General features: G+C 39.3%; 1 pseudogene; it reads left to right on the forward strand.

Annotated features, from left to right (window-relative positions):
* The first annotated feature begins 374 nt into the window (after positions 1-374).
* LOC143672040 (acyl-CoA:lysophosphatidylglycerol acyltransferase 1 pseudogene) overlaps positions 375-23569 on the forward strand; it is a 75124-nt pseudogene continuing 51929 nt past the window's right edge.

Consider the following 23569-nt stretch of genomic DNA (forward strand, 5'->3'; position numbering starts at 1 on the left):
GGGGTTGTTCCCTGGAGCCCTTTAAGAGGGAACCATCTTCGAAAAAGCCTTAGTGTTGACAGAGCCCACACAGTCCAAGACCTTTGGAGATGCAGAAGGAAAATGCCCCTGGGGAAGGCTGATGAAACGAGAAGAGAAAGCTAGCAGACATTGCCATAGTCCTTTCCAGCTGACAGAGGTGTTCTGGACCATTGGCCTTTCTTGAATCAAGGTATCTTTCTTTGGATGGCTTAGTTTGGACATTTTTATGGCCTTAGAACTGTAAACTGCGCAACTTAATGAATTCCCCTTTTTAAAAGCCATACTGTTTCTTGTATATTGCATAATGGCAACTTAAGCAAACTAAAACAGATTTTGGTACCAGAGAAGTAGGGATGGTACCAGACAAGTGGGGTGCAAACATGTTGGAACAGCTTTTTAAACAGATAAAGGTAAGATTCTGCAAGAGTTGTGAGGCGCTTGATAAAAATGTCTAGAATGCTTTGAAGGGATTGTTGGTAGGAATATGGACTCTAAAAAATACTTCTGATAAGGACTTAGACTGAAAGGATGCATGTGTTATTGCAAACTGGAAGGAAAGTGACTCTTGTTTTAAAATGGCAGATAATCTATCAAAATTGACTACTGGTTTTGGATGGAAGGCAGATTTTAAAAGTCACAAACTTGGATATTTCGCAGAAAAGATTTCCAACTTAAATGTGGAAAGCGTGGCCTGGTTTCTTCTTGCAGCTTACAGTGAGATGTGACAGGATCTAGAGATAAGCTGAGAACTGAACTCCTGGATACAAAGAAACCAGAAACTGATGGTCTGGGAAATTCTGGGCTTCCAGAAAGGGAGACCCCAGAGAATAGTGACCCACATGAGGATTTAAGCAAACATGGAACGAGTCAGCCATTTCAGAAAAAGCCTAGATTGGAGATGGAGTTACCCAGGAAGGACATGTGGAAAGTCCTAGTATCTGATGGTTATAATCCCTGCATGCTACACAGAAAAACATCAGAGTGTTGTGGGATCTGTATAAATGAAACCACTGCCAGTCTGGACTAAAAGGGGCAGGAAAGGGACAAATTGAAGGAAAAATAACTTCAGAGGCAGAACCGCGGAAGCTAAGGTCTAAAACCAAGAGACCTCAGGCCAGGAGAGTGGACCCAACCAAGCCGACTTGGAGAAGGTGAGTTTGTCCCAAAGGCAGAGGGAGGGCCTTCCACCTCAATGTTCTCGAAGAGTTGTACTGCCGCAGGCCTTGGAGAAGGTGGAGCACCTTCCCCGGCAGTTAGGAAGAACCCTTCATATTGTTCTCAGGGGCCTGAGCATGTGCCCTGGATATTGCAGAGAGCCCAGGGGCTGCCCTGGTGCTTGGAGAAGGTGGAGCCAAGAAAGAGATGGTCTCCCCAATGTCCCCCAAAGTTCCATTTTGAGAGAGCCTGGCTGCTGCATAGAGCCCTTGGAAAGGGTGGGACTGTCATTTTCTAAAGTCCCTAGGATAAATGACTTTCAGGCTTTGAAATATAGTAGAGTTTGCCCTGCAGGTTTTCAGAACTGTTTGGGTCCTGTGACCCCTGCGTCCCTTCAAATTTCTCCCTATGGGAAATGAAAACATGTATCCTGTCACTGTCCCTCCTTTGTATATTGGCAGCAGAAAACTTGTTCTGAGTTGTACATGTCCAGAGGCAGAAGAGAATTTTGCCTTGGGACAGACCACGCCTGTAGCTGACTTTGATGAAATTTTGTACCGTTTATGATTTTCTATTGTATTTCTGTTGTTACTGAAATGGTTCAGGTTTTGTGATACTATGATGGAATGAATGTATTTTGCATTTGGAAAGACCATGTCTTTTCACGGTCCAGAGTGTGGGATGTGCTGGTTTTAACCTATTGTGTACCCCCAGAAAAGCCATGTTCTTTAATCATCATTTAGTATTGCTGGGTGGGATATTTTTATTGTTTCCATGGAGATGTGACCCACCCAACTGTGGGTGGTAACTTTTGATTAGCTGGTTTCCATGGAGATGTGTCTCTACCCATTCAAGATGGTGTGGCTTACTAGAGTCCTTTAAAAGGAAACCATTTGGGATGGTGTGATGGTGGCTCAGTGGCAGAAGTTTTGCCTGCCATGCCAGAGACCTGAGTTCGATTCCTGGTGTCTGTCCATGCAAAAAAAAAAAAAAGAACCATTTTGGAAAAAGCTTTAGTGCTGATAGAGCCCACACAGCCAGAAACTTTTGGGGATGCAGAAGGAAAACACTCTGCAGAAGGCTTACTTATGAAATGAGAAGACAAAGTTACCAGATGCCACCATATGCCTTCCCAGCTGACAGAGGTGTTCTGGACCCATTGACCTTTCTGGAATCAAGGTCTCTTTCCTTGGACGCCTTAGTTTGGACACTTTCATGGCCTTCGTGCTGTAAACTTCCAACTTAATAAATTCCCCCTTTTAAAATCCATTCTGTCTCTGGTATATTGCATTCTGGCAGCTTGAGCAAGCTAAAGCACCACCTTTGTACTCAGAACTTGTCTTGGAAAGACTTTTTTCCTCTAGTTCCTTGATGATACATCTTCAATAAACTCATCTTCTCACCAAGGCAAAGAAAGTTGTTTCTCTGTTTGATTAGGGATCAAGTGTGGATGACTTTATAGACCCATGTTTCCTGAGGGTTACAATTTGGTAACTGTGACAGGACCCCTGGCTGCTTGCTTTTAGTGCAGCCCTGATCCATGTCTCATCAGCCAAACTGCTCTCCTGGACCCTTTGGCTCCTGACTTACAGCTACCTGGGAATTTTTTCTGGAGGACGAGAACTGGAGGTCCAAGTGGAGGTGCCTGCCATGGATGGACGCCAGGCATGTCTGGGTAAAGGTGACTTTGCAATCAGGACTTTCCCTGTGCTGTGTAAGTGTGTGATCTTTTTTGTCTGTCATGTTTACTTTGATTCCTCTTGTTTCAATTAGCTTATTGTATAAAAAGGTGATTGAGTTAATCCAGAGGTCATGCATGCAGACTTGGTGGGTTTAAGCCCCACACTATCCATGAACCCAGATTTGTGATTCTCCTTTTGATATTGCATAAGTTGATTCAGAGGTCAAGCATGCAGACTTGGTGACTTTGAGCCCCACTATCCATGACCCCAGTTTGTGGTTCTTCTTTTGATTTTTCACTATTGTGCAATTTGCAGTTATGTAAGGAATCAGTTCTGTTTAAGGAGTTCCTACTCTGATGTTCTATCTTTGTGACTTTTGTTGCTATTGTCCAGCCATGGGAAACACTCAGTGTCCCAGCTACATCTTCTTTGTGAACTATTCATAATGATTGGTCTAAATTTGGAGAATGTAATTTAAAGAAGAAATTGTTTTAGTACAGTATCGCATCTCTGTGTAGCCACAATATAAATTAAGTAGAGGGGTGCAGTGACCAGAGAATGGGATTCCTGACCTCAAAATAATTATCCAATTAAAATTTTATTGCAAGGAAAACAAGAGGTTAGAGGAAATGTCCCATACTCAACCATTTGTGGGGCTGTGTAAAGATAAAGACATGGTAAAAAGAGTTAATTTACTGTACCTTGAGGATTCAGAATGAGCCGTGTGGGAGGAGCTTGCTGCAACAGAAAGGGAAACTATAGAAGAGGCCTTAAAACATCATGAAGTATTTCAAAAGAAGCCGCTAGATGAGGTCCAAGGGGAAAAGTGATGGATATTAAAAACTTCACATGAAATCCTCACTTGTGAGAAGGACCCATTAAATGACTTACTTTCCTCCCCATTCCCTTCATCTCTGCCACCTATTGGTGCAGGGACAGTACCATACTCACTGTCTGTGACATCTGAGGGGAGATTGATACCTCTCAATGCATGTCTGGCAGCAGTGCCATTCCCATCCCTTCTGCTGCCTGTGAGTCTGGCTGAGCTCCCTAGCACTCCTCCAACACCCCCATATGATCGTATTGGAGGAATGACTTCCTACTCTCATACCTGCAGTGGTATGCAATTTGGACAAGCTGCGACTGCTTCTGGGGCAGGGCAGTTTCCAGTGCATCAGGTCCCTCTAGAAGTTGATGAGGAAGGCACACTTGAAGAACTATGTTGGTCCATATGCCATTTTCAACATCTGAGGTGTTAAACTGGAGAAACAGCATACCTAGTTACAAGTGCTGATCCAAACCAAATGAAAAGACTGTGCCCATTTTTGCCTCTAACACCCAAAATTGGGCTGATATTCAGTCAGTGATGATGTGTTAGTAACCTTGGAGGAAAGCCAAATTGTGCTAAATAAAGGGAGGCAAGAAGGAGATCACTTATGAGAGGCATCTCCCCAGGACTCTGTTTACACAACTGCCCCAAGTGCTTTAAGTCCCTGAGGTAGATTCCCGCTGGGATCCTAATGTCCCTGGGGAGCGAGCTCACTTAGAGCACCATAAAACATGCATTTTGGCTACCCTTAAGAATGGCGCACCAAAACAAAAATCTCTGAACAAAATATGAGAGGTGCAGCAGGAGCCTCATAAGAATCCCTCTGCTTTCTTAAAAAGAATCTTGGCAGGATACTGCACTACTCCAATATAGATCTGCAGAGTCTAAGAATGATTAACATGACTTTTACTATTCAAAGTGTTCTGGACATTTGGCATAGATTGCAGAAGCTAGTGGACAGGCTTGGACTGCCCATGGCAATACACAAAAATGTTGCTTTCATGGTATTCAACAATAGAGAACAAGCTCAGTAAAAACAGCAGATGAAATAACAGGCTGCCCTTCTATCAGCCATTCTAAGTAGGAACCAGGCCCACAGAGGGCACAGCAGAGAGAATAGGAACGAGGAACCTAGGAAAGATCAGTGTGTGCTTGCTGCAGGGAGAAAAGGCATTGGAATAAAAACTCACCCAATCTGACAAATAAGAACAAAGAGAATAAGGCAATGACATTAATAGTCCACGGATCTGGACAAGAAGACTGATTAGGGGTGCCCGAGGGCATTGGCAACATGTTTTTCTGCTATACCAATTTTCTACCAAGAGCCTCGGGTAGAGTTAAGCGTGGGAAGCAAATTAGTTGACTTTCTTACTGATACAGGAACAACTTATTCTGTGAAAACAGCAACTGGCGGCTGAGACAAATGAGCAAATTTTGATAAAATAGAAAGCCAAAATATACCTAAGGTGCTTCTACAGCCTTTGGATTGTAAAATTGGGAAAAATTATTGCAGCATCAATTTCTGTATGTGCCTAAATGGCCTAGACCCTTGCTGGGAAGGGATTTGCTAACTGAATTAAATGCTCAAGCTGTGTTTTCAAAGGAAAACAAAAATCTGAGTGCCTCCCAACAAAGGACTGCATCTGCATGCTGCCCTTTTACAAGCTATAGAACCTGAACAAGAACGGGTACCGGCTAACATACCAGAATATGTCACCTCTGAGGTATGGTCATCTAGCATTCTGAGATGAGCTCTAACTACCTCTCCAGTAAAAATTAAGCTCAAGGCAGGAACAAATTAACCCAAGGTATATCGATATCCTTTGTCACTACAAGCGAGGAAAAGCATTAAACCAGTAACAGAAACTTGAAAAGAAAGTGGCCTCATTTGACCTTGCCAGTCTCCATATAAAATGCTGTGCTGGTTTGAGTGTTGTATACCCCAGGAGAGCCATGTCCTTTAATCCTGATTCAATATTGTAACCTGGAAAGGTTTGATTAGATTGTTCCCATGGAGATTGACCCACTCAATTGTGGGGGTGGCCTTTTGATTAAGTGGAGAGCTGATTTCACCCATTTAAGGTGGATCTTGATTAGTTTACTGGAGTCCTTTAAAAGGGAGACATTTTGGAGAAAACAGTAGCTTCAGAGTCAACAGAGACACAAATACTTGCAGATGCTTAGAGTGCCAACAGAGAGAACAGATGCCTAAACCCAGAAATTTGGAGATGCACAGACCAGCGGATGTCATCATGTGCCTTCTCATGAGATGCTAAACAAGCCAGAACCCATAGTTATGTCATGGAGGAGCTAAGTGAAGGCCCACAGGTGCTCACAGAGGAAACCACTGGCATCAGAACCTGGAAGCAATGGAACCAGGAACAAAGACCAGCAGATGCCAGCCACGTGCTTTACCACGTGACGGACACTGGCCTTTCTTGAGTCAAAGTATGTTTCTCTGGGTGCCTTACCTTGGATGTTATTGGTGGGCTTAGAAGAGTAAACCTGTAAAAAGTAAACACAATAAATTCCCTTTTTAAAAACCATTCCATTTCTGGTATATTGCATTTCTGGCAGCTTTAGCACACCAAAACCAGGCCTATACTTCCAGTCTTGGAGCCAGGCACTAACGGAAAATATAAGGTTGTCCAAGATTTAAGGGCTATAAACAAAATTGTGAAAAACTTTTATCCAGTTGTGCTTAATTCTTACACCCTATTGACAACTCTGGTAACTTCAAACGGTGCTCTGCATTAAACTTAAAGGGTGCTTTCTTTTGCATACCTGTGGCTTTTGAATCTCAAGAAAGATTTGCCTTTGAATGGGAGGACCCAGGCATTAAAATTAATGAGCAATGTAGGTGGATTGCTTTACAAGGATTTATGAATTTTCCCACACTCTTTGGAGAATTCTTAACAAAAGATTTGCATGATTTTGAAACTGTATCAATGTGTCTTTTTGCAACATGTAGATGATATTTTAATAGCCCCTGAAACTACAAAAGATTCAGTTGCAAATACTACTAAGACTCTGAACTTTCTCAATTCTAGGGGATATAAAGGGTCTCAGAAAAAAACTCAAATCACTAAGCCCTGTTTAAAGTATCTGGGATATTTGCTCTCTTAAGGTCAGACCGCCCTTCTGCCTGATAGCCACCAAGCCCTAATGAATATTTCAGTCCCTAAGACAAAGAGGAAGCTAAAGTGAATTTTAGGAATGGCCAGTTTCTGCTGCATCTACATCCCCAAGTTTGGGCTTATTGCCAGACTATTGCATGTCACTGTGCAGGGCTCAGACAAAGAAGTCTCAGAACGACTGCAGAATGGAATCAAGACTTTCATCAAATTAAAGAAAAGCTGAGCACCACTCCAACCTTGGGATGGCTGATGTGTGTAAACTTTTTGATCTGTTTGTACATGAAAGGCAGGACAAAAGGCTTGGTATTCTCATGCAAAACTTTGCAGGGTATGAACGACCTGTAGCGTATTTTTCAAAGAAACTGGACTTGTTGACACAGGGATGGCCACCTCACCTTCAGGATGCGGCTGCCACTTGTGATATTTTACAAGAAGCTACGAAATTCACCTTGGGTCTGGAGGTTACAGTACACATTCCACACAGGGTGCGCTCTCTGCTTGAGCAGAAAGGAGGTTACTGGATAACTGCCAGCAGGCAAGGAAACGATCAAGCCATAGTTTTAGATAACCCTAAAGTGTGCCTCTTGAGTTCTATGGTTTTAAATCCAGCTACACTGTTACCTGAATCTGAGGAACCTGCTTTGCATGACTGTGTTTCATAATGGAGAACGTGTTCTTTAGTCAACCAGGTTTTGGGAACACCCCTCTTAAGGAAACTGGCCTGGAAATGTTTTTGGATGGGAGCAGTTTTATGAACCATGGATACTGAAAACAGGGATATCCTATAGCAATCCTGACAAAGATGCCAGAAGCCAAACTCCTGTCACCAGGTACATCAGCCTAAAAAGCTAAACTCATTGCCCTGATCTGGGCCTTGATTATTGGATGAGGTAAGAAAATAAATATTTATGCATACTATGACTATGCCTTTTCTGTAGTGCATGCTCATGGCACGCTCTGGAAGGAAAGAGGTATTTTACTACAAACAACAAAGAAATTAAGCAGCCAGAGACCATATTAGCTCTATTAGAACCTGTACTGGTACCATTAGAAGTTGCTGTGATGCATTTTGTTTGGGGCATCAGAAATCAAACAGCTATCTAGCAAAAGGAAATCAATAGGCAGATTTAGCAGCAAAGGCAGCCACTAGGATTCTACTTGAACCCAAAAGCCCCAATAAATTAGCTCTTATTCTGAGTGCAGACCTCTTATCATTCACCTCACTTTATAAAACAAAAGCTTTAGAGCTAAAGAATGGGGATTTACTGTTAAGACAGTGAAAGGATGGTTGCATTCAAAGTAAGGCCAAATTTTGCTACCAGAAAAACTGGTAGAGCTGGTGCTGTCATAATTGCATCAGGGGACTCACTATGAAAATTAACCTTTGCACCATGGATTAGAGTGCACACTGCAACACCAAAAGTCCAAGCAACAATCCATAAAGTGGTGAGCAAATGTGTTCTATGTCATAAAAATAATCTCAAAACTTGTGGACCCCCTTTGATGGTAGGGGTGAAGACTCCTGGGTTTTCACCTGGAGAATATTAAAAAGTAGACTTTCCTGTGATGTCTCAAGCAACAAGGAACTTCTGTTATATTCTAGTGTTCGTTAACATATTTTCAGGGTGGATGGAAGCCTTCCTTCCCATGCTGAAAAAGCAACTGAACTCACAAAAGCAATGTTAAAAGAATAATACCTAGATTTAATATACCATTCACTATTCAAAGTGATAATGGTAATGCCTTTGTTTAAAAAATAACTGAAGAAGTAATGCAAGCACTTGGGTTAAATTAGAAATTATACACTGCCCAAGGGCCTTATTCAACTGGAAAAACTGAGAAAACGAATCTATTTTTTTAAAAAAAATACTTGCTAAAATATGCCAAGAAACTAACCTCACCTGGGACAGGTATTGCCTATTTGCCTCCGCAGAATCTGGGTTGCCCCTAGAAGTGGTCTAAATTCGAATCCTTTTGAAATGATCTACAGGACATTCCTCCTCAAGAATGCAACTGAGAATATGTCTATGCGGGCCTTTTATGATAAATTGCAGTGAGATAGTCATCTCCCTGGAGAGTACTAAAAAGAATTTCTAAGTTTGCTGATAATCAACTTTCTTTCCCTGCAGATATAGCCTCACACTCCTATAAGCTGGGAGACTGAGTGTTATTAAATCAAGGAAAAAATAAACATTCTGAAAGTCAGCTTGCCCCTGAGTGGGAGTGACCTGATATTATGCTGCTAATCACCCACTCTTCTTTAAAGATGAACGGTGTTAAAACTTGAATTCATCATTTGTGAGTGAAGGCAGCCCCTGAAAAGTGGGAAGTAAAAAAGACACCTCCTATTTGTGTACCCTCAGTGCTGCTTTAAAATTGCTCTTCTGTAAATTGCCTAAAACAGTATAATGATTAGGATTAAGTTGCATACTTTTGCCTTTTCTCCTATCCTACTTTGTGCAAGGTAATATTTTCCTGAAATGGACTGTAACTGTAGCAGCTAACCATCAAAAGAATAATTGTTGGGTTTATACTTTTGTGCCTACTGCTGGAAGCAGGAGTTTGCCCTGGGCCGTCTTACCTTTCTCACTGCAAGATTGGTATGACTGGTTAATCCTAATTTATCCTACGATCCCACACTTCCATACATGGTGGGACCTTCCAACACCCAGCCTGGGCCGTAATATAAGCCCTTAGGAAAGTCCTCGGTTTAATTTCACAGCAGCTCAGGAAAATTACCTCTAGTCTAAATTTCAAAAACTATTTCTGATCACCCCCCATGTATACCTCAACTCAGGATAGGAAAGGATGGCTAATAGCAGAAAACAGGGCTCTACATGGAAATGCCCCCTTTGTGTAGAACCACGGAACACCTCTGCCTAGCTTTGCTTACTCTTGTAGGAGGTATACCCCATTCCAAGTGTGATCAAGTCATCTCCCCTTGGAAAAACATATGACCCATTCTAAAACCACTGAAGCCATGAAATCTAATTCCAGAGTTAGCCTCAGTAAGAAAGAAATTACCCGCCTATTTGCCTTCAGCTGGAGCTGGGCGGCTCTGTGGGTCTTGGCCTTATTTGCCTGATAATTGGGTAGGGAGAGGCACTATCAGATACCCCTTTTTGTCTCGGCAAAAGTCTACCTGAAGCACAGTAATGTAAAAGCCTTAAAAATCCATTAAAATTTGCAGAAGAAAGTCTTTTACTCAAGCAAGACCAAGAAAGAATTAGGTGGTGGGAATGACTTTAGTTATCTTCCTCCCAGGAGGAGCGTGCATTAGATGCCCTTTTACACATTACAGCCCTAACTAAATCACAGCTCAGTTTATGCAAAACAAGTACTGGCTCAGTCTGTTAAATAAAAGAAGTTGTTCAAATGAGAAAAGTATCCTTTAAAATAGAATGGCTTTAGATCTACTGACTGCAGCTCAAGGAAGAACCTCTCCCCTCATTGGCATTAATTGTTGCACATAAATACCGGCTGAATAGGACAATATATCTTTGATAGACAATCATACGTAAGATAATATTAATCCTGTTAAAAATTATGGAAAACTGGACTCAATTTCTGAGTGGTTATTAAATTTACCTATAAAATGAAGGATAGGTCATATTACTATGACTTTTATTTTGCTTGCCAAATCTTTGTCTTGCTGTTCCCTATATTACATCTGTGGCTTTATGCCCAGAGCATCTTCCAGATTAATATAAGAGCTTCTTTGCCCTTTGTATTAGTTAGGGTTCTCTAGAGAAACAGAATCAACAGGGAACACTCGCAAATACAAAATTCATAAAAGTGTCTCACGTGATCGCGGGAATGCAGTCCAAAATCCGCAGGGCAGGCTGTGAAGCTGATGATTCCGATGGAGGGTCTGGATGAACTCCACAGGAGAGGCTCGCCAGCTGAGACAGCAAGAGCCTATCTCTTCTGAATCCTCCTTAGAACGCTTCCAGGATTAGACTGAGCATCACTCCTTGCAGAAGACACTCCCCCTTGCTGACTACAAATGGAATCAGCTGTGGATGCAGCTGACATGATCATGATTTAATTCTATGAAATGTCCTCATCGCAACAGACAGGCCAGCACTTGCCCAACCAGACAAACAGGTACCACCACTTGGCCAAGTTTACACATGAACCTGACCATGACACACTTGCTCAGCAGAAACAAGTTACAGAAAATTGGACCATTGCCTACTTTCCACTTACAAGAAATGCTCGCAAGATGTTGTTTCTTAAAAATAAAAAAGAATCACATAAAAGAAGGGGAATTCAATAGCTGGATAAGTAGAAAAAATACTCAATATAATTCTTTAGTTGAAAAACATGTAGTATAGTCTTCAGCAGCTACAAATCTGTTTAGTATAATCACTTCACTCAAGCAGCCTTGGAGTTATTTTCAGCCTAAAGAGCCCTTGTTGAAATAGTTTGGTGTTGGTCTAATCTCAACAACAAGCAAATTTACTCCCTGTTTCCAGAAACCCTCCCATACTCTGCTTCCAGGAATAGAACATCATATGACCAAATATCAGCACCTTCCCCCCTTCTGAAGGACAAAATCAAAGGTCTGAGTGGTCAACAAGGAAAGAAGGGTTTACCAGATAACCTGATATGCTGACCAAACAATGAAACAAATGACTATTACTCAATTTTAATAACTCCTGTGACTTTTACTTGTTTTTTTTTTTTTTTCTGCTTTCTTCTGGACCTTTTCTATTTCTTTGTCGTTTTGGTTGTAAAAGCCAGAACCACCATTCCCATTATGAACTGGTTTCAGAAAACTTTCTTCCTCCAGTTCTTTAATGAGGCATCTTCAATCAACTCACCTTCTTACCAAAGCCAAGAAACTTGTTTCTCTGTTTAATGGTGGAACAGGCAGGCCTGCCTATATAGGGCTGTGTTTTCCGACACTTACACCTTGAAGGTTACTGTGCACACTCAGGACAAGATGTCTTTTTGGAAAGACTTGAGAAGAACCAAACTTAACGACAGGCTCTTCTAAAGGTTGTGTATAAACTGTGCTAAGCACTGAAGAAGAACCTTAATACACAACCAATCTATATTATAACCTAAGGTAAGAGGGGGAATCTGACTTTCAGAGTTAGGATATCAAAATAATCAAATGCCCAGACTTCAGTAAAAATCACAAGACATACAAAGAAATAGGAAGAGATGGGCCACACCATGGAAAAAATATAATGAAGGAAGCACACACAATGGAAAAACTAATCAAAGATGTTAAGCCAATTCTCCTAAAATAAATTCAATGAGCTAAAGGAAAACATGGACATAGAACTAAAGGAAATCAAGAAGACTATGCACGAACAAAAGAAAGAATGATAAATTTTTAGAAGGATCCCCAAAATTTTGGGGTGCAAACAAAAAAATTGGATATTAAAAACACACTAGATGTATTCAAAAGCAGATATGAACAGGAAGAGAAAGAATCAGTAATCTAAAAGACAGGAGAAGGGGAATCATTCATTCTATTAGGAAGAGCTAATAGAAAAAAGAATGAATAAAAGAGCACAAAGCTTAATGGGCCTGTGGGATGGCATAAAATATACCAACATACATATTAAGGGAGTCACAGAAAGAAAATAGAAACAGAAAGGGACAGAAAGAATATTTGAAGAAATAATGGCCTCATATTTCCCAAACATGAAAAGTAACACATCCAAGAATCCCAATGAACCCAAAGAGGATAAAGTGAAGTAGACCTACCCCAAGGTGTATTATAATGAGAGTGTCAAATAACAAGATAGAGAATTCTGAAAGCAGCAAGAGAAGAGACTTGACATGAACGAGGGATCTTTAATATGATTAAGTGCTGATTTCTCATCAGAAACCATGGATGTGAGAAGACAGTAATATGACATATTTTAAAGTATTGAATGAAAAAAATTTCCAACCAAGAATTTTCTGACAAAACTGTTCTTCAAAAACTAATGAGAGACCGCCGCTGCCGCCGCCGCCTGGCCTGCCACCGGGGTTTGCTTGTAAACACTCCAGCGGCTGGCAGCGAGGGATACGCCGTGCACCCAGAGAGGAGCTGCCGGCGCCACAGGCGCCGAATCGGGTGATGCAGCTCGGCCCGTTCCTGTCAGCGCCCCATCATACCGAAAAAAACAAGGAGAGAAATGACAGTTAAAGGTTCTACAGGAATGGAAACTCTGTTGTCAACATTGGAGATAAATTACTAACAGGGTTTAATTATGCTAGGTACAAATACCTAGCAATGGAGAAGATAGAAAAGTAAATGAAGTGTATAATTTTCATCCTAGGGAACACGAAAGATCTTCAAACTACACTTAATATCTTAAGCATTCTTGTTGAGCTGGTGTCAGCTGGTGGTGGCTGAAGATCAAGTTTCTTAGTTGCCAAAGGTGGTTCACAAATACTGTTACAGTTATGAATGCCAGCAAAGAATCTCCCCCAAATGAGGAGTTAATGGTGCAGATTCATTCTATTCTTGCAAAGATGGGCCAAAAGATAAGAAATTTGGAGCGAAAGCTAGAATTAACGGCGCTTTGAATATAACCCTGAATGTGTTCAAACAGAATTTGCAGAATCATCACTTAGTTCTGCCTTGTCTTCAGCCTTTACGTGTGTATTCTGCCAACTGAATGCATGGCCGTCTGGGCCCTTGATGCTCTTGTCAGCACCTCCAGTTTGATAATGAGGAAGTGTTTCCCTAAAAATCACCTGCTGCTCCCAATGATTAAAAGTTCTTCTCATTTCCAGTTGCCAGTCATTCCGGTAACTGGCCCTGTGGCCCAACTTTACAGTTTACCCTCTGAAGGTATGACCACATGGTAACAGCTTGCCTGGACTTGTGCAGCTCTCTTGACTTTTTTACTTTTGTAAAAGTCCTTAGAGGAAACAAAAGACTTTAATGAACATGATAAAACTCTCACAAATATTTTAATTAATAAATATGTCTTTAGATATAAGGAACTGAGGTATAGTAATTAAGGGAAATAGTGTTGAATATGTTACATATATGTGAATGTGAGTTGTGGATAAATATATGTATCACCATGGAAACATTCTTTGATAGTTTATATAAATTTCCAGAGTATATACATTAAATGCTTAAGCAATTATATTTGTAGCTTTTTACAAAGCTTTTTTGTAAAATGTAATTTTTTAAAAATTAAATTTGTAGCTTTAAAAAGAAAAAACTAATGAGAGGGCAATGTGACTGTGTGACTGTGAAAACCTTGTGTCTGATGCTCTTTTTCTCTACTTTATCAACAGACGAGTAAAACATATGGAACAAAAATAAATAACAGGGGGAACAAATGTTAAAATAAATTTAGATTGAAATGCTAGTGATCAATGAAGGGGAGGGGTAAGGGGTATGGTATGTACGAATTTTTTGTTTTCTTTATAGTTCTTTTTCTGAATAGATGCAAATGTCCCAAGAAATGATCATGATGATGAATATGCAACTATGTGATAATATTGTGAATTACTGATTATATATGTAGAACAGAATGATCAAAAGTTAAGAATGTTTGCGTTTGTTTGGTGTTTATTGGAATTTAAAAAAATTTAAAAATTAAAAAAAAAAATAGTGAGGGGGGAAAAATTGACCAAAATGTCAGTGTAAGATAGTCCAGGGTTCTCGCGCACCCCCCCCAAATATCCTTGAACAACTGTAAAAATCCAGCTGAACCATCTATTCAAAACTCTAGAAAAGACTTGAAGGTTAGCAGTAACTAGATGAGTATCAAATCAAGAAAACTCAAATTAAAACTGGTACAAGAAGCTCATGGCACACTCCTTGTGGCCCCCCCCCACTCTTTACAGTGCAGTGTAAAGTCAGCCTGAGTGCACATTGAAGGTCCCTGGTCCTATTTGGGAGGTAGCAGAGTAACAAACATGCAGAAACTGTGGTACGTGTATGTTCGCGCCAATCTATTATGACACCAGGACACTCTTCTCTGTCTCAGCTTCCCAGAACTTCCCATGAAGACAGAAGCAGCTTAGGAATAGCTAAGGCAATATAACAAACAACTATATCAATATGGCTTGGGGCAGTGAATCGCTGGCTGTAAGACATGAAATACAACTCCTGGGGAGGGAGAAAAGTCTATATCATAGGGAGTAGAAAGGGCATTCTTATTCCTGTCAAAAGGGGAATTCTTAAGGCCATAAACACAAGCCCAGGAAAAGAAAACTCTCAGAAAAGCCAAAGAAGACCCCTCACTTTGGTGTAGCTCTGATCTTCTTAAAAAAAGAGTTACACTCTGAAGGAGAACAAATGCCAACACAGAAGCAATTTGAAAAAAAACTGTGAGAGGTGTTTTGAGCATTGATTTATTTTTAGCTCCTGGCAATCAAAGAAATCTCCATCATATCATTAGTGGATACAACTTAAGAACAGAAAGATTTAGGACTAGAGCCAAGATAAACACATTAAAATGTACAGGGTGCAACAAAAGATTATAAGTCAAAGGAACAAGAAATTATGTCTCATCCAAAGAACTAGATAAAAATTCAGAAACAGCCAAAGAAAAACTTGTGAGTTTGTACACACCTCAAAAGTACTTTAAAAAATGACCTTCAATATGCACAAAAAGATAAAGAAAACCCATAAAGGAGTGAGGGAAACAGTGTATATAAACATGAGAATCTCAAAAAAAGAGATAGGCATTTTTGATAAAAAACAAAGAAAACTATGGGAGTTGAAGACCTCAATAGTTGAAATGAAAAATTCCCAGAAGGGTTTCCTCAGCAGACTGGAGCTGACAGAAGAAAGAATCAGTGAACTTGTAGACAAGGAAATAAAAGGAGTCTGACTAGGCAGACTCCTAGTTAAGAGTGAAAACAGATTAAGAATCTTGTGGAACATGATAAAACATACCAATATATGCATAATGGGAGATGCAGAAAGAGAAGAAAGAGAAAAAAGGTTACAAGGAACATTAAAAAAAATAATTACAGAAATCTGTAATTTGCCATCAAGGGATTTAGAAAATCTTCTTGACCAAAAGGGGGAGGAAAGGAATTAGACAAAATAAAGTGTCAGTGGCTGAGAGAGATTTCAAACAGAGTCGAGAGGTTATCCTGGAGGTTATTCTTATGCATTATATAGATACCTCCTTTTTAGTTATTAAAGTGGCTAGAGGGAAGTACCCAAAAGTGTAGAGCTGTGTTCCAGGAGCCATGTTTCTTAAGATGATTGTATAATGATATAGCTTTTGCAATGTGACTGTGTGATTGTGAAAACCTGTGTCTGATGCTCCTATTGTCTACAGTATGGACAGATGAGTAAAAAAATTTGGATAAGAAATAAACAAATAATAGGGGGAACCAAGGTTAAAACAAATGGAGTAGATTGAAATACTAGTGGTCAATGAGAGGGAGGGGTAAGGGGTATGGCATGTATGAGCTTTTTGTTTTCTTCTTTCTTTTGCTGGAAAGATGCAAATGTTAAAAAAAAATGATCATGGTGATGAATACACAACTATGTGATGATATTGTGAGCCATTGGTTGTAACCATGTCAAGAATGTTTGTATGTCAAGAATATTTGTATGTTTCTTATTTGTTTACAATAAATATATTTTAAAAATAAATTTAAAAAAAAGGAAGGCTGATGAAGTTCAGGGTTTCTCTTTCAACTGAAAGTCACATGGTGAGTATGGTAAAGTCTGCTAGCTTTCTCTCCAGGCTTCTTATTTCATGAAGCTCCCCCAGGGGCATTTTCCTTCATCTCCAAAGGTCTCTGGCTGTGTGGGCTCTGTAGCTCTTTCCAAAATGGTTCCCTCTTAAAGGGCTCCAGTAAGCAACCCCACCGTGAATGGGTGGAGACACACCTACATGGAAATCATCTAATCAAAAGTTACTGCCCACAATTCGGTGAGTCACATCTCCATGGATAATTTAAAAACTCCCACCCAGCAATACTGAATGAAGATTAAAGGACATGGCTTTTCTGGGGACCACAAATTCAAACAGGCACCTGCATTTAAAGACTTTACCATGAAAAGTATGAAAGTATAAAGATAACTGGAGAATGAGAGAAACTATTTGGAACAATATATCTGTTCAAGTTTTAATACCTAGAATATGAAAAGGAACTCTAAATCTCAACAATGAAAAGACAGACAATCCAACTTAAAAATGGGCAAAAGACTTGAAAAGATATTTCTCCAAAAAAGATATACAACTGGCTAACAAGTACATGAAGAGATGGTCAACTATTTAGTCATTAGGGAAATGCATATCAAACCCACAATGAAATACCATCTCACACCCACCAGAATGTCTACTATCCAAAAAAAAGGAAAATAATAAATGGTGAGGATGTTGTGGAATATCAGAACTCATTCACTGTTGATGGGAAAGTGATATCACTTACCACTGTGGAAAAGAGTTTGAGGGTTATATAATTTTAATGTTGAATTACCATATGTCATGGTTAGGTTCATGTGTCAACTTGGCCAAGTGGTGGTACCTCTTTGATTGGGCAAGTGCTGGCCTGTCTGTTGCAATGAGGACATTTCATAGAATTAAATCATGACCATGTCAGCTACATCCACAGCTGATTACGAGTGTCTTTTGCAATGAGTAATGCTTAATCTGATCACTGGAAGCCTTTTAAGGAGGATTCAGAAGAGACAGGCTCTTCCTCTCTCGGCTGGTGAGCCTCTCCTATGGAGATCGTCCAGACCCTCCATCGGAATTGTCAGCTTCACAGCCTGCCCTGTGGATTTTGGACTCTGCATTCCCACAGTCATGTGAGACACTTTTATAAATTTTATATTTGCGAGGGTTCCCTGTTGATTCTGTTTCTCTATAGAACCCTAACTAATACATCTTGGTATCAGGAGTGGTTCTTAAGAAACAGAATCTTAAAAACAGGCTTTTGTGAATGGTTTTCTACTCTGACTGGACTCAAAGACACTAAGGACTCTGATTCCCATAATCAGAATGACGCTCTTTGGAAAGACCATAATTGGAAAATTGGTGACAAAGAGGTCTAGGGAAGAAGTATGTGGATTAGAACTTTCTGAGTGGGCTAAAAACATGTACATATTTTTGTCCCATGTGAACGCGCACCAGAGGGTGATTTCAGCAGAAATATTATTGGAATGGTTTAAGGTTCTCTGATATTGTTATGGAATGAATGTATTTTGTATGTGGGGAAAACATGTCTGTTTTAGGGTCCAGAGGGTGGAATGTGCTGGTTTGAAAGGATGTATGTCCCCTAGAAAAGCCATGATTTATCTAAATTCCATTTCATAAAGGCAGAATAATCAATACTATTCAATACTGTGTATTTGAAAATGTAATCAGATCATCTCCCTGGAGATGTGATTTAATCAAGAGTAGTTGTTAAACTGGATTAGGTGATGACACGTCTGCACCCATCTGGGTGGGTCTTGAGAAGTTTCTGCAGTCCTATAAAAGAGGAAACATTTTGGAGAATGAAAGAGATTCAGAGAGTGCAGAGCAGAATGACATAGCCAAGAGAAGAAGAGTCCACCAGCCAGCGACCTTTGGAGATGAAGAAGGAAAATGCCTCCCAGGGAGCATCATGAAACAGGAAGCCAGGAGAAGAAGCTAGCAGAAGATGCTGTGTTCACCATGTGTCCTTCCAGATGAGAGAGGAACCCTGACTGTGTTTGCCATGTGTCCTTCCACTTGAGAGAGAAACCTTGAACTTCATCAGCCTTGTTGAACCAAGGTATCTTGCCCTGGATGCCTTTGATTGGACATTTCTATAGACTTGTTCTAATTGAGACATTTTCTCAGCCTTAGAACAGTAAAGTAGCAACTTATTAAACTTCCCCTTTTAAAAGCCATTCCATTTCTGGTATATTGCATTCTGGCAGCCAGCACTCTAGAACGATGTTTTATAGTTTCTGTGTATGGGCCTTTTATGTCCTTGGTTAAATTTATTCCTGAATATTTGATTCTTCTGGTTGATACTATAATTGAATTTCTTTCTTGACATCCTTCTCAGATTGCTTACTGTAGTGTATAAAAACACTACAAATTTTTGCCTGTTGATGTTGTTGTATCTTGCTAACTTTGCTGAAATCATTTATTGGCTGTGGTAGCATTACTGTAGACTTGGGGAATTTTCTACATATAGGATCATATCATCTGCAAACAGTGAAAGTTTTACTTCTTCCTTTCCATACTGGATGACTTTTATTTCTTTTCTTGCCTAATTGGTCAAGCTAGAATTTCCAGCACAATATTGAATAACAGTGGTGGCACTGGCCCTCCTTGTCTTGTTCCTGAACTTAGAGGGAAAATTTTCAGTCTTTTACCATTGAGTATGATCTTAGCTGTGGGTTTTTAATATATTCCCTTTATCACATTGAGGAAGTTTCCTTCTATTACTATCCTTTGACACGTTTTCATCAAGAAAGGATATTGAATTTTGTCAAATGCCTTTTTTGTATCAATCGAGATAATAATGTGGTTTTTCTTCTTTAATTTGCTGATGTGGTTCATTATATTAATTGATTTCTTGTGTTGAACCACCCTTGAATAGCTGGAACAGAACTGAATTGGTCATGGTATATAATTCTTTTTTTTCACATTTTTTTTATTGTGAACTATGACGTATGAACAAAAAACAATCAATTTCAAAGTATATTGTAACAAGTAGTTATAGAACAGATTTCAGAGCTTGGTATGTATTACAGTCACATAATTTTTTATTTTTCCTTCTAGCTGCTCCAAGACACTGCAGACGAAAAGAAGTATCAATATAGTGATTCAGGAGACACACTCATTTGTTAAATCCTATCTTCTCTGTCATAACTTCTCTTTCTCTTTTGATAATTTCCCCAATATGTAGGAGTATTTGGTCTATGCACATTCTACCTATAATTATTTTAATTTGCTGTTGAATTTGATTTGTAAGCATTTTGTTGAGGATTTTTGCATTGATATTCACTAAAGATATTGGTCAGTAACTTTCTTTCTTTGTAGTATCTTTGTCTGGCCTTGGTGTTAGAGTGATGTTGGCTTCGTGGAATGAATTAGGTAGCTTTCCCTCTTCAGTTTTCACAGAGAGTTTGAATAGGATTGGTACTAATTCTGTGTTGAATGCTTGGTAGAATTCACATGTGAAGCTATTTGGTCCTGGACTTTTCTTTTTGAGGAGGTTTCTGATGACTAATTCAGTCTCTTTAATTGCGATTGATTTGTTGAAGTCTTCTATTTTTTCTCCAGTCAATGTTGCTTGTTCCTGCTTTCTAGAAAGTTGTCCATTTCATCTAAGTTGTCTAGTTTGTTAGCATATAGTTGTTCATAGTATCCTCTTAGTATCTACTTTATTTCTGTGGGGTCAGTAGTTATTCCTCTCTTCCCATTACTGATTATATTTATTTGCGTCCTTTCTCTTTTTTTCTTTGTCAGCCTAGCTAAGTGTACATCGATTTTATCCATTTTCTCAAAGAACCTTCTTCTGGGTTCACTGATTCTCTCTATTGTTTTCATGTTCCCACTTTCATTTATTTCTGCTGTAATATATGTTGTTTCTTCTGCCTGTTATTTATTTCTAAGTTCATTCCATTATGACCTGAGAAAGTGTTTGGTATACGTTTGATCTTTTAAAATTTATTGAGACTGTGACCCAACACATGGTCTATCCTGGAGAATGATCCATAAGCACTTGAGTAAAACGTGTATCCTGCTGTTGTTGGGTTCAATGTTCTTTAAATGTCTTTTAACTGTAGCTAATTTATCATACTGTTCAAAATCTCTGTTTTCTTATTGATCCTTGGTTTAGGTATTCTCTTCAGCGATGTGAGTCGTGTATTGAACTCTCCAACTATTATTGTGGAGGTGTCTACTCTCCCTTCAGTGACATCAGTGTTTGCCTCATGTATTGTTGGGTATTCTGGCTAAATGCATAGATATTTATGATTACGTCTTCTTGATAGATTGTCCTTCTTATTAATACATAATATCCTTCTTTGTCTCTTTTATAATATTTTGTTTTACATTTGAAGTGTAATTTGTCTGATATTAGTATAGGCATCCCCACTCTTTTCTGGTTGTTGTTTGCATGAATATCTTTTTCCAGCCTTTCACTTTCAACCTATTGGGTCTCATGTGTGTTTCTTTTTTGAACAGCATATAAATGGATCCTGTTTTGTGGTTTTTTTTAAACCAAGTCTATCAATCTCTATCATTTGATTGGGGACTTTATTCCAGTAACATTTCATGCTATTGCTATAAAGGTATTACTTTTTTCACCTATTGTTTATTTTGAAATTTATCTGTAGTATACTATTTTTACTCTCTTGCTTTTTAACCCACTGTTTACTCTTACTGCTAATCTTCATTTCTACACTGTTCTCCAAATTTCTCTGTCCTGTCTTTTCCTGTCTGCCTGAAGAGCCCATTAGTATTTCTTATAGAGCAGGTCTGTTGTTCACAAACTCTCTGAGTCTTCTTATCTGTAAATATTTTCAACTCTCCCTCATTTTATTTTGGGGGATGGGTTGCATACTCTGGCAATCTCCCTCTTTTTTGAAGACAGTTTTGCCTGATATAGAATTCTTTTTGGAAGATTCTCTCTTTTGGCATTTTAAATATATCATATCGCTGTCTTCTTGCTTCCATGCTTGCTGCTGAAAGGTCCATAATTACTCATATGGTACTTTCCTTATATGTGATGTATCACTTTTCTCTTGCTGCTTTCAGAATTTTCTCTTTGTCTTTGGCATTTGGTATCTGATTAGTAAGTGTCTTGGCATAGGGCTATTTGGATCTGTTCTGTTTGGGGTATGCTGTGCTTCTTGAATCTGAAATACTATTTCTTTTCATGAGAGTTGGGGAATTTTCAGTGATTATTTCCTCTATTATTCTTTCTGCCCCCTTTCCCTTCTTTCTTCTGGGACACTCATAGCATATATGTTCATGCATTTCAGTTTCCTGTCATTCAGTTTCCTGGACCCTGCTCAAATTTTTCCATTCTTTTCCCCATCTGTTCTTTTGTTTGTAGCATTTCAGGTTTCCTACCATTTTGTTCACTAATCCTTCTTTTCCCTCTTCAAATCTGCTGTTGCATGTCTCCATTGTGTTTTTCATCTCTTCTATTGTGACTTTCATTCCCATAAGTTATGCCATTTCTTTCTTCAAGCTTTCAAGTTCTTCTGTATGATCACTCAGAATCTTCTTTAAATCCTTCATCTATTTTGCCTATTTCCCTTCACTTCATTGATTTGATTTCAGTAGTTTTCTTGAACGTCTTTAATTAGTTGTTTCAACTCCTGTGTGTCTGTTGAGGTATTAGCTTGTTCCTTTGGTTCGACCATATCTTTATTCTTCCTCGTATGAATTGTGATTTTTTGTTGGTGTCAAGGCATCTGATTTTCTTACTTTGTTTATTCCGGAGGTCATTTTATCCCTTTTCCCTAGTGTTTTCCTGTTCGTTGGCATAAAGGTGACTACCCCCAGATCACATTACTTCCTATAGTCTTACTGTTGCCAGGTGGGGCAACACTTCATTGCTGGACTCCAATGACACTTTCCCGTGGGAGAATTGGAGCACCACCTGCTTCTGCTGGATGGGAAATAGAAGATCAGCTTCCTGCTTAGCCTTGCCACTATGCTGGCCTGGAAATCCCTGCACCTCCTGCCTCTTCCAGGCAAGGGATGGGAGTTTAGTTCCTACTTGGCCCTTCTGACAGCACCAGGTGATATAACTGAAGTTAGCTCTCTTCTTGGCCCCCCTAAAACCTTGGAAGGTGGTATGGTTATGTTATTGGTATCTGTATGAAGTAGGGCTGCTATTGTCTAAATGATTTTCTGTTGTTACGTCACCCTCTTCCATGTGTTTTAGCTGGGAGGGGCAGAGTTTTCTTGAAGCTTTGTTGTCTTTGTCTGTTGGAAGTTCAGGTTAGGGGCTTCTGCAGATCTCTGTTCAGAATATATGGGAGGCAATAAGAAAACCAGGACATAATTGCCCTACAATTATCTCCTCAAATCCTGATGTCTCTAGACAGTCCACCTTCTTATTTCCAACTTTCAGAGCCTTCCTATGCTTGTTTTTGGGCTATATTCAAGGTTTTTCACTTGTCAGAGGGAAGACCGGAGAGGAACAGAGCTATGTCATTTTGACAGAAATAAGAAATCAGCCAGAATGGTATTTTTTTCTGTATATCATGTATTCAGTCATGTAAATTTTATACTTGGTAAGCTCTAATATTTTCACCTGTGTAATGACCACCAATTAAGAGGTATGAATTTTCCATCAGTGTCAAGTTTCCTTATGCTTCTTGGTGGTCAATATTCTCCTCATATCTATGGATCCAGGTAACCATTGATCTGTTTTATATCCCTATTTAGAAGTTTGCCATTTTACATTTATATGAATGATGTTTTATAGTATATTCTATTTTAAATCTGACTTCCATCATTCTGCAAACTATTTTTCGTTTTCATCCATTTTGTTGCATATGTCAGGAATTTGTTAATTTTCACTGGTGAGTAATATTTTCTCTAAAGATAGGGCATAATGTGCTTATCCATTCCCTTTTTGATGGACATTTGGATTGCTTCCAGTTTGTGGTAATTGTAAAAATCATACTATGAGCATCTACATGCTCATCATCATTATTTTCAATTGCTGAGCAATATTCAGTTGTATGGATGTGGCACAGTATGTTTATTCATTCCTCTGTTGATGGACATTTGTTCTGTCTTCATGTTTTGTCCAGTATACATAATGCTACCATGAATATTTAAATATAATTCTTTGCA

This window comes from Tamandua tetradactyla, chromosome X (genome assembly GCF_023851605.1).
Source record: "Tamandua tetradactyla isolate mTamTet1 chromosome X, mTamTet1.pri, whole genome shotgun sequence".
Lineage (NCBI taxonomy): Eukaryota > Metazoa > Chordata > Mammalia > Pilosa > Myrmecophagidae > Tamandua > Tamandua tetradactyla.